At 38.1% G+C, this 10000-nt stretch overlaps 1 protein-coding gene across 1 annotated transcript in view; it reads left to right on the top strand.

Annotated features, from left to right (window-relative positions):
* The window catches only part of LOC135224391 (pre-mRNA splicing regulator USH1G-like), a 62442-nt gene that overhangs the window by 626 nt on the left and 51816 nt on the right, over positions 1 to 10000 (top strand). The gene's annotated exons all lie outside the window — the stretch shown is intronic.

Below are 10000 nucleotides of genomic sequence, written 5' to 3'. Positions count from 1 at the left end.
GAATGAGTTGGTTCACATGCAATTTTGGGACTACTGTATTGAAACCGTTTACATTCTCCGAGGGTTGGTGGTGGTAAGCCTTATATAAATATGCAATTTTGTTATTATTAGATTATTAGACATATTTCTGACATTACACTTTTGTTGTTCGGTGATCACAGGTCTTGAATTATTGTGTATAGCTATTACGTGTAATGGACTTTGGTCTAAAGTTCATGTGGTGAATACAACACGAGTAACGAAATTCAAAAAACAATTCTGTTTATTTCTACGTCAGAGGCGATGGGTATTTTTTAAAACAGAATTTATAATATAAACTATCCTTTTTTCTCTCAGAGCAGGTGCATTAAACTAATCTCATGTTTACTGATCTGTTTACATGAAGTACCTACCAGTAATTAAGACTGCGGTTTATTTCTTTTGAGATTGAAACGGTTGGTGTACCAGTCATTTAGGAGAGCGGTAGAGTTAAAAACAGTTGGAATTTAAAGGAAAATTTTAAAGGTTCTGTCCCAGCTGAGTGTCCTGCAGCCGGCTGTTGACATCTCCCTCGGCAACACAGGGATGATTCCGAAGTATGGCGAGTGATTTATCACGTGATAGACTTTGATCCGAGCTTTGGTATTGCTTCTTCATTATTTTGGGATGAATCATTGCTTACTTATGTTTCATTATTGCTTCTCCATGAGAAGATGATTGTTATGTAACCATTATTTTTCTCAATAATTTATTCCTGTCTTTTGTATACAATAATGGAAAATGATTTGTCATTTGATAAGAAAATTATCTTGTATTTTCATTTAATATACACATTATGTATTACCCTCCTTTTATATTTTTATAATTTGATTACACAATGTTGAATTGCCTGTCCCAGCCGTAGCAACAAGGAATTTATTGTAAATAGAAATTATGTACGTGCGTGCGTGCTTCAGTTTATGTACGTGAGCACGTATTCGTAACAACAAAATTTTGCTGACAAACATAACTTCACTGGTTCTAGAAAGTGGCAACACTGTCACCTCGAAAGAAGGGGGTAAGAAAACGTGACGTAAAGGGAGAAAGGAGCAATAAAAAAATACCCACTCCTATATAGACAATACCCTTCCCCTCCCCTCCCTCCTCTATGTGACAATCAGTGGACGTGAGGCGAATTAGATTGGAACCTTTATTAAGAATGGATTGGATAATTGACGTAGAAGGTTGCACAGTCAATGTATGTGCATGAACGTGAAAAAAGAAAACATTTTCATTATTAAATCATAAAGCTTAAACAACAACCACCTCCCTTCTTCCCTTGTACTGTATACCACTTCGTTTAATTCTAGTCCCAAAAAGTATCGATAAACGTAGTTGGTACTGTAGTCATCAAGTGTTCTCTAAAACGTGATTCCTTAGCAAATCCAGGGTATATTTCCTTAGAATTATGTCTGGTGCTCTTCGGATTTAAAAATGATCTTGTCCACCGTTAGCAGAATCTAGACTTTCTAGTACTCCTTAATCTATTCTCCATTATGACTGGAAAGGATGACGGACCTCCAGCCTTTAGTATGGATATAAAGATACCAAACATTCTGACACTTGCCAGACTTACATAATGATAGTATATTATCAATTAGTGTCTGATAGTTCTATCAATTATATGTCCAGTGCATTATGGCCTTAAAAGTTCAAGAACAATTCAGATATATATATATATATATATATATATATATATATATATATATAATATATATATATATATATGTGTGTGTGTGTGTGTGTGTGTGTGTGCGTTTGTGTGTATATATATATATATATATATATATACATATATATATATATCATATATATCATATATATATATATATATATATATATATATATTATATATATATATATATATATATATATCTTTGGCGTTAACATATGGACAGTAAGTCGATCAATAAAACTTGCAAGCGTGACCATCGGTTACTGCCTGACATCCAGAGGCTCATGTTGGCTCAAGTCACTTTCCACCTTCCTCCTCTACTCTCCTCACGCCTCGGCTTTTTTTTTTTTTTCTTTTTTTTTTTTTTTTTTTGTTTTTCCTCAACTCTGCTTCCTTCCTACAACTATTCTCTCGTCGAGTTTACACGCCGCATCTTAGCTTAGCTTTCTTTCTTTGTTGTGTTAATATTTCTGTTTTATGTGGTTAAAAATTGTGATTTTTGTGAGTGTATGATGTTTCTCAAATGATTTATGTCATTGTTTTGCTAATCTTATGTTCAGCAATAGAGCCAGGCTTAATCTACTTTCTAATTTATTGCTCTTCGTTCAATTTTTTTCTTAATCTACCTCGCCATCTGTATTACAGCTTTATTCTCAGCTTCGTTTTGTCTAGTCTTTCTCGTTATTCCTTCTGTTTCATTGCTGGTCTTTGTTTTTCTGAATATTTCAGTATTTCATTTCTGTTTCACTGTTCCTTATATTTGGTTCTCTCCTTTTTCCATTTTTTGCTCCACCTTTTCATTTCCTTCGTCCCATATATGATTCCTTTTCTTTTCTGCATCATCCACTCCATTTTTTTTCCAGATTCTTTTTATCCTTATTATCCGGTTTTTAGTGCATTATTTCTTGACCCCTTCACAACTTTCTTTTCGTCACTTATCGCCGTACCTTCTCAGTACCACTCATACCACCTTTATTTCCGTCGTTTATCGCTTGCATCTAGTACCACCCTTTTGCTTCCTCCTCCTCCTCCTCCTCTTCCTCCTCTCGCACATGGATGGAGTACGTTTATTACACACGCACGAAACGCGACTTGAAACAGGTGGCCTTTCAAAACACCTGGACGCTCGCCTTGCATGAAGCCCTCGTCGGTTTTTAAGGGTCCTCTTTTCTTTTTTTCCTTTTTCATTCTTTTGCCTTTAAAATTTCTCTCATTCACATCTTTTACGCTTGTTTATTATTATGATAAAGTTTACATTTACTGGTCATTCAAGGTTTTATGGTTGATATGCTTTTGTTTGGTTTGCAAGCGTCGTTTTTATCGAATGTGTAAGTATAAGCTTTTATTTCTGTTTTTATGGTAAGTAATGTGTGCGAATGTTTAGTATATTTATGACTCGTTCCCCTTTTTTGTTTCTTTTATTCCACCTAAATGTTTTACGCACTATCCTAATAATATTTACATTCGTGAGTTGCTAATATCAATAACGGGACATTGGCATCAGGGAGTAGCGAGAGGAAGTGAGCAAACTGACGCCGGATTTACAGTGTAAACTTAACGGTTTCCGAATTAAATGTACGGACTTGTCAACATCACGTGACATCGCATATCATAAACTTTCATTTTCATACACATTTGTGACTATTTGTCTGATCTCCGATTATTTTTCACGTTTGCAGTTACATTAGCGAGTCCATAATCCCCTGACTTCCTCCTGCTGTAGACCGATTGGCTGAGCTCACCTGGTATCCCTCCCCCACCCCCGCCCCCATCCCCTACTCTCCCTCAACCCATCGACTCCCACCTTTCCTTCCGGTATCCCTCTCCAGATACTCTATTTACTCTCTCCTCTTGCGGGGGAAACCCTCTTTCGGGACGGTGGGTGGGGAAGATTGGGGATGGGGGTGGACTTCCGTTGTTTCCTAGTGGGGGGAGGGAAGAACTAGAGGAAAAGGATATACGAAAGGAGGGCGGTGGAGTGGTTCTAAGTCTGGGGGAGGGGGGAATTGTTCCCTTTATTTGGAGGGTGGGTTGAGGTTGTGGGAGAGGAGGAAAGGATGGACACCCTACGGATACGTTTGTTTAGGGAATGTCGTCATAGGATACCGGTTCACGTGATGTAATATCATTATTCTACGAGAGAGGGAGAGCTAGAGAGCATTAATGGTGTGGAAAAAAGCGTCAAGAGGAAAAAGGGTCGAGAATAAGAGGTTAAGAGTGTGCGAAGATTGTGTTTGTAAATGTGTGTGTGTGTGTGTGTGTGTGTGTGTGTGTGTGTGTGTGAGAGAGAGAGAGAGAGAGAGAGAGGGAGGGAGAGAGAGAGAGAATGTCCACAGAGAACTTTTTAAGTTAAACATAAGAGGACTTTCAGTAGAGGATTCTATAAGAGAGAATAGAGTTTCTTCTGAATAGTTCGTGGATGGTTTTGCAATCATCACTCATATCTATTATAGTCTCTCTCTCTCTCTCTCTCTCTCTCTCTCTCTCTCTCTCTCTCTCTCTCTCTCTCTCTCTTCCAAACTCGCGACAGTCGACCAACACCAGCGGCATAGGTTAAGTCACTGCTAACGCTAAGATCAACAGTGTTATACTATAGAGTGGAAGAAGACAGCACCGAACATTTATTCAGGCGTAAAACCATAAGAGAAACAAAAGACCACGAGATTGCTTTAGAGAGCCTGAAATCCCTTAACATTTGAAAACTGGGGGATTCTATAAGGTTACCTCTGAAAATTAAGACTTTTGTTAACCTGGAAACCGTTAGATGCCAAAGCTAATAGCATGGCTCTGCCCCAGTTAAAAAGAGAAAAGAAATGGAAGGGGGAGGGTTAACGGTAAAGTGGAAATCTTTTGTAAATCTTTCGGGGAAATGGAAACGAATTAAAGTAACCGTTTTGAAGTACTATAAAATAAATTGAAACTAAAGACGATTGAAATTGTAGAGAGAGAGAGAGAAAAAAACAAGGAAATAAAGTGCTGCACCTCACGCGAATAGCGTATGATGAGCCCGCAACTGTTTGTGGAGTGAGCCCTTAGAACCAGGGACCTAGATTTTAATGAACCTTCCCATTCGTCTCCACCTGGGTGTGTGTGTGTGTGCATGTGCGCGCGCGCGCGTGTGTGTGTGTGTGTGTGTGAGAGAGAGAGAGAGAGAGAGAGAGAGAGAGGAGCATATGTTTGGATAGTGGAACATGGAGAGACTGACCGGTGATTGCGAAATGGAAAGTGGTATGATGCAGTGGGCTGTTAACACATAGGTGTCCACTTGCGCACAAACAGCTCGCATGTTAGTACATTACGCGCAATTTACGTATATGTATAAATGTGTGCGCGATCTCTCTCTCTCTCTCTCTCTCTCTCTCTCTCTCTCTCTCTCAAGAGAGTGTGCATTTATAGGTCAGTTTTGCAACTGATACCGGACTTGAGTTTTCATACTTTTTAGGCCGATATTGGTTTTAGTAGCCAGTTACCGCTTTTGTTACGTAAATAAATGAATGAATAAATAATGAAATTGATATATAAATCAATAAAATCTAGAGGACCGTTTACGATCACTTATTACGTAATGACAAACTTGCTTCAAGAACTCGGATAGTCCTTGAAGGGGCAGAAATATCCTATTCTTAACGAGAAGAGTATGGAAGGTTTACACGAACTGCTTGATCCTCGAGTTCATGATTTCCACGCTGCAATTCCGCGAACGCGAGGTTTGACGTGTGCAACGCTGATAAATAAGTGGCCATAATGTACAACTTAAGGAAAGGAAATTATTGTTATGATTATTATTATTATAAAATAATGAATTATAAGTGTATTGAGTGTAATCGCCACTACTAACGGACTGTTGTGGGGCAGAATTTGTAGATTGATAAGTGACGATGACATACTTACGGACATTATCATTACGAGCATTATTGTAAAATAATATATTTTAGGATTATGTAATGTAATCACTACTTGCGTATTGCTGTGTTACAAAATATGTTGGATTTTCGATGGTTTAAGGATATGCTCGGGACCAAATGTCGTAAATTCATATGTTTTCCTGATTTGGCTTCTATTGCCTCATTGTGACCCTAGATTCTTGGGGTGACTATATTAAACTCAGTTTTTAATCCTGACAGGCTCAGTTACCAATATTCAATTCATTCTAGAGATTGCAAACGAAGCAGGGGAAGAAAGAGAAGACGATGCATTGACGAGCTAAGACAATTTGCGGGTATAGATTAGCATGAAAAGACCATAAACAGACGGGAGTGGAACGGCATTCTGAGGCATTTGTCCTGCAGTGGACTAGCAACAACGTATATATATATATATATATATATATATATATATATATATATATATATGTGTGTGTGTGTGTGTGTGTGTGTGTGTGTGTGTGTGTGTGTGTGTGTGTGTGTGTGTGTAAGCGTAACCCTGATTTGCACGCAGGCATATTCGATCCTCACCTCGTGCGGTCTCACTTCTTGTACCGTTGTCACGTCGTGGAAGCGGTCTTCTTGAATTTCTGATGCGGCACTTACAAAGGTGATGCCTTTCTTAACGTCATAAAAGGGGTGTTGCCTCCCATAAAAAGTCTTGCGTAAGTTTTAGCTTTGATAAGTTACGCCGAGGCCTTGACGTTACGCAAAGGTATTTTAATAATGTATTGAAGATCGTCCCCAGAAATTGGTGTAATGTTTTTGATGTGATTGATGTCTACGCAGTTAGTTTTTAATATGATTTAGTTGTTGAGAATTTTAGCAGTTATGCCGTTAAAATAAAAGAGGAAATGGTTACTCAGGTTTTAGTCTAGTACTATAAATAGTAACTTTACTAGTACTAGGCTGGGGCTTTTACTTGGCATATTGTTTACCGAGACTTGCGACAGTCATGGATGTAAAAATATCTCAATATAGAGTTGCTGACGAAAAATAAGAGGAGAAAGGTGTTGTCCTTTTATCTGTAGCATAGTCAAGCGAGGTGGTGAGACTGGACATGTTCTGTTCTAAATTGGCGTCCGATTAATGATAACAAACACACCTGATAAAACAAATGGGATAACAACTCTCTCTCTCTCTCTCTCTCTCTCTCTCTCTCTCTCCTCCTCCCCCCCCTCTCCCTCTCTCTCTCTCTCTCTCTCTCTCTCTCTCTCCTCTCTCTCTCTCTCTCAGCTGAAGTAGTTCAAGCGTTTATATTCCCAGCAACTGCCACCAGAAGTTGTGAACAGCAACAGTGTGGAGGAGTTTAAAAGAAAGCTAGACAAAGTCATTAGCACACTGTGAATGCACAGTAAACCCTGCTTCTACAGATAAGTGAGCACACGATGTCTCCTCGGATGGACTAACAAGTCTTTGAGACATCCTAATCCTTGTAACTCCTTGTAAATGTCGTGGTAGGCCTCCAACAATTAGATTATAAACGCTACTGCTCTTCCTACAAAGCATGAGGTAATATAATGCCACTGCCTCAGCTCAATGCCTTATGAACGAAGTACTATAACAAACATTCATTTCCATACAGAGAACTCCCACTTCCAGGCCACTGTAATTCATCGATTTCAGAGCCATCTCTGGTTCATTTCTTCTCTTTACCCCGATGTAAAAAGAATAATGTTTCTTTCTGCTGAGTGATATTCGTGAGAAAAACGTAACGGGGTTTTCAGATCCAGAAACCTCCGAAGGAATTTAGTGTAAAAAAAACATTCCTTTCAAGTTGGCGTTAAATTCATGTGTTCTTTTTATTGAGGATTGTGAAGAACGAACTAACAGAGGCCTCAGAGAAAGAATCACTGTGGATGTCAAATTGTGGTATCATATACTCGTTCTCTGTTGGTTTTCTTGCCTCGTAGTAACCCACTGCTGCTTGCACAGGTCTAGGAGATAGCATGATGTTGGACAAACCTTCCTTAACACCCGCTCCCTCCTTCTTATCAACGCACACACACACACACACACATACACTGACACACAAACCCAGGAAGCCCAAACTCGCAAGGCTTTGCGGTATTTCATTTCTCAGAAGTTCAGAACGAAGTGAGACTGGTAACTTGAGTCTAGCCTGAGTTAAGAAGGGGTCGTAGAGTCAATCAACGATATGCCCTTGCATCTCTTACAAACATTTTGGATTTCTTTGAATTTCACGCATACTTCCATTATGAAACACGATACGAGTTCTACGTGAGCTATTATTTAACATTAGGAAAGTCCGTTTTACACCAAAGTTTAATGCTGGATTTTCTGTAAGCTAGAACACAAGTCACGTTTGCGAGGTCATGGAAAGGTTGCCCAATCTCCACTGACGGCTGATGTGTGGTTTCCTACCCGGAAAAAACGGCAGTTTAAGGAAAGAATAAAAACAGAACATAAAAAAGATAGTAACACTGGCATTGCAAGTCGTGTTAAAATGCATTTAAGAATATTTGTTAACATCTTGATGGAACACACGAGTGTAATTAGCAGTTTGTGGAAGCTGGCGAAAATTGTTGTGTAGGAAATGTGATGAGATAAGTAATCATTTTTAGGTTGGGTTGTACCTTCCTAAATGCCTTTGGATGTCCTCTTATTTCTACTTTGTTTTTATTTATAGTTTAGTTTATACTTTTACAATTCACGTAGGCCTAAATGCTCAGCATGCTACAATGACGTGTTCTGGATAATAATTTGCCATCGTTATGACTCATCAGGGAGTCTACAGTCACTGTCTTGTTATTAATATTCCATTTTATTGAATTTTGTATTCTAATATATTTAGATATTAGAATACAAAATTCAATAAAATGAATATTAATAAGAAGACAGTGACTGTAGACTCCCCGATGAGTCATAACGATGGCAAATTATTATCATTTTTTTTATTGATAAACTTGATCTGCATTTACGAGGAGCGAGGCGCTAAGTTTAAAACATTTGGAAAAATCCCCACGGTTAACATTTTTCTCAACTTCATGTCGACCAGTTTTTCCGGAGAGGATTGTACCGGGGGATGGTGGTTGAGGGGTTGGAGGTACCGTTGGCGGTAGACTGATTCAGTGGGATTTAAATTTAATTATTCGATCCACTGAATCTGGACTCCCTGATACCGTGGATCGAACTCATTTACTATGAGCACTGGCGATGAAATTAACTAAAATAACCAACCGGCGAATAATGATAACCGTTATGCAATTGTTCCGTGGTTAAGGGAAATGAGTAAATCCAAAAGAAGAGAGAAAACAAGTTAGATTTTTCTTAAAGTTACGATTTTTTTGTATCGTGATTTGTATTTTTACACTTCGTCTAATCATGGAAATGTTATGTTGTCAATATCGATTATACTTTTAGCTTAAGCGGTAATATTCATATCTTGACAACCATCTTATTTATGATGAAACCTCATCATAGCATTGTAATATCGACTTGTAAGGATTCTTTTTATTTTAGCTCAGGCATTGATGTTAGTATTCTTAGCAAATAAATTCTGACCAGTAGCCCATTCATTCTTTATTCTTTATGTTTTTAGCGTTTTTTTATATATATGATATGTGTGTTCTGATCCAGCACTGGGCGACTCCTCAATTTCGCGGTGATTCTTGACAGTATGATTCACGTTTTGGTAGACCGATTCTTATTTATATAATGAACATGATTCTGATTCATGTTTGCTACACTGGCTCTCTTGTACTTTCGATATTTTTACACCTGCCATCGAAGCTGGGCGGATATGTGTATCCACCGTGTCTGTCTGTCTGTCTGTCCATAAGTTATCTAAAAAAGTTGCAGATAGATTCCATAGGCCTAAGAAGTGTTGATTCGATTTTGTTATCAATCCGAATGCAGGCCCGCATTATGTTCTTAATTTTGTTGTAGTTGATGGTGAACGATGAAATTATTAATTTTGATCGCAAGGTGTTATATTAAATCACTAGACCATTGTGTTGAATCATGAGATTGATATATACACTCACGAGATTGGTCTGTTTAATGAGAAGATTGAAAAATTTAATCAAATGACTTTATTGAATTATATTACTCTTATGTTTAATGGCGAGACCCGTTACATTCAATCACGAGATCATTATGCATACTTTCGACGTCGTAATACTGAATCACAAGATTATTACCCTAGGTAGCAGAGTTCTCATATTCTCACTCTCCCACTGGCATTCTCATTCACTCATTCTTTCCAATCCCATTCTCACTCTCACTTGGGGATCGCGTTGTTCTAACTATTATTTGCTATTTGTCGGTAAAAGTTCTGTATATTCTTAAGACTGTTACCTATATATTTTTGTTTATTTCAGTAGAGAGTATTAGATGTCAGTTTTTTTTCTTTCTTTTGGTG

Source organism: Macrobrachium nipponense, chromosome 12, assembly GCF_015104395.2.
Source record: "Macrobrachium nipponense isolate FS-2020 chromosome 12, ASM1510439v2, whole genome shotgun sequence".
Classification (NCBI taxonomy): Eukaryota; Metazoa; Arthropoda; class Malacostraca; order Decapoda; family Palaemonidae; genus Macrobrachium; species Macrobrachium nipponense.
The sequence above is the reverse complement of the archived record's forward strand: the minus strand, read 5'-3'. Positions and strand labels throughout refer to the sequence as shown.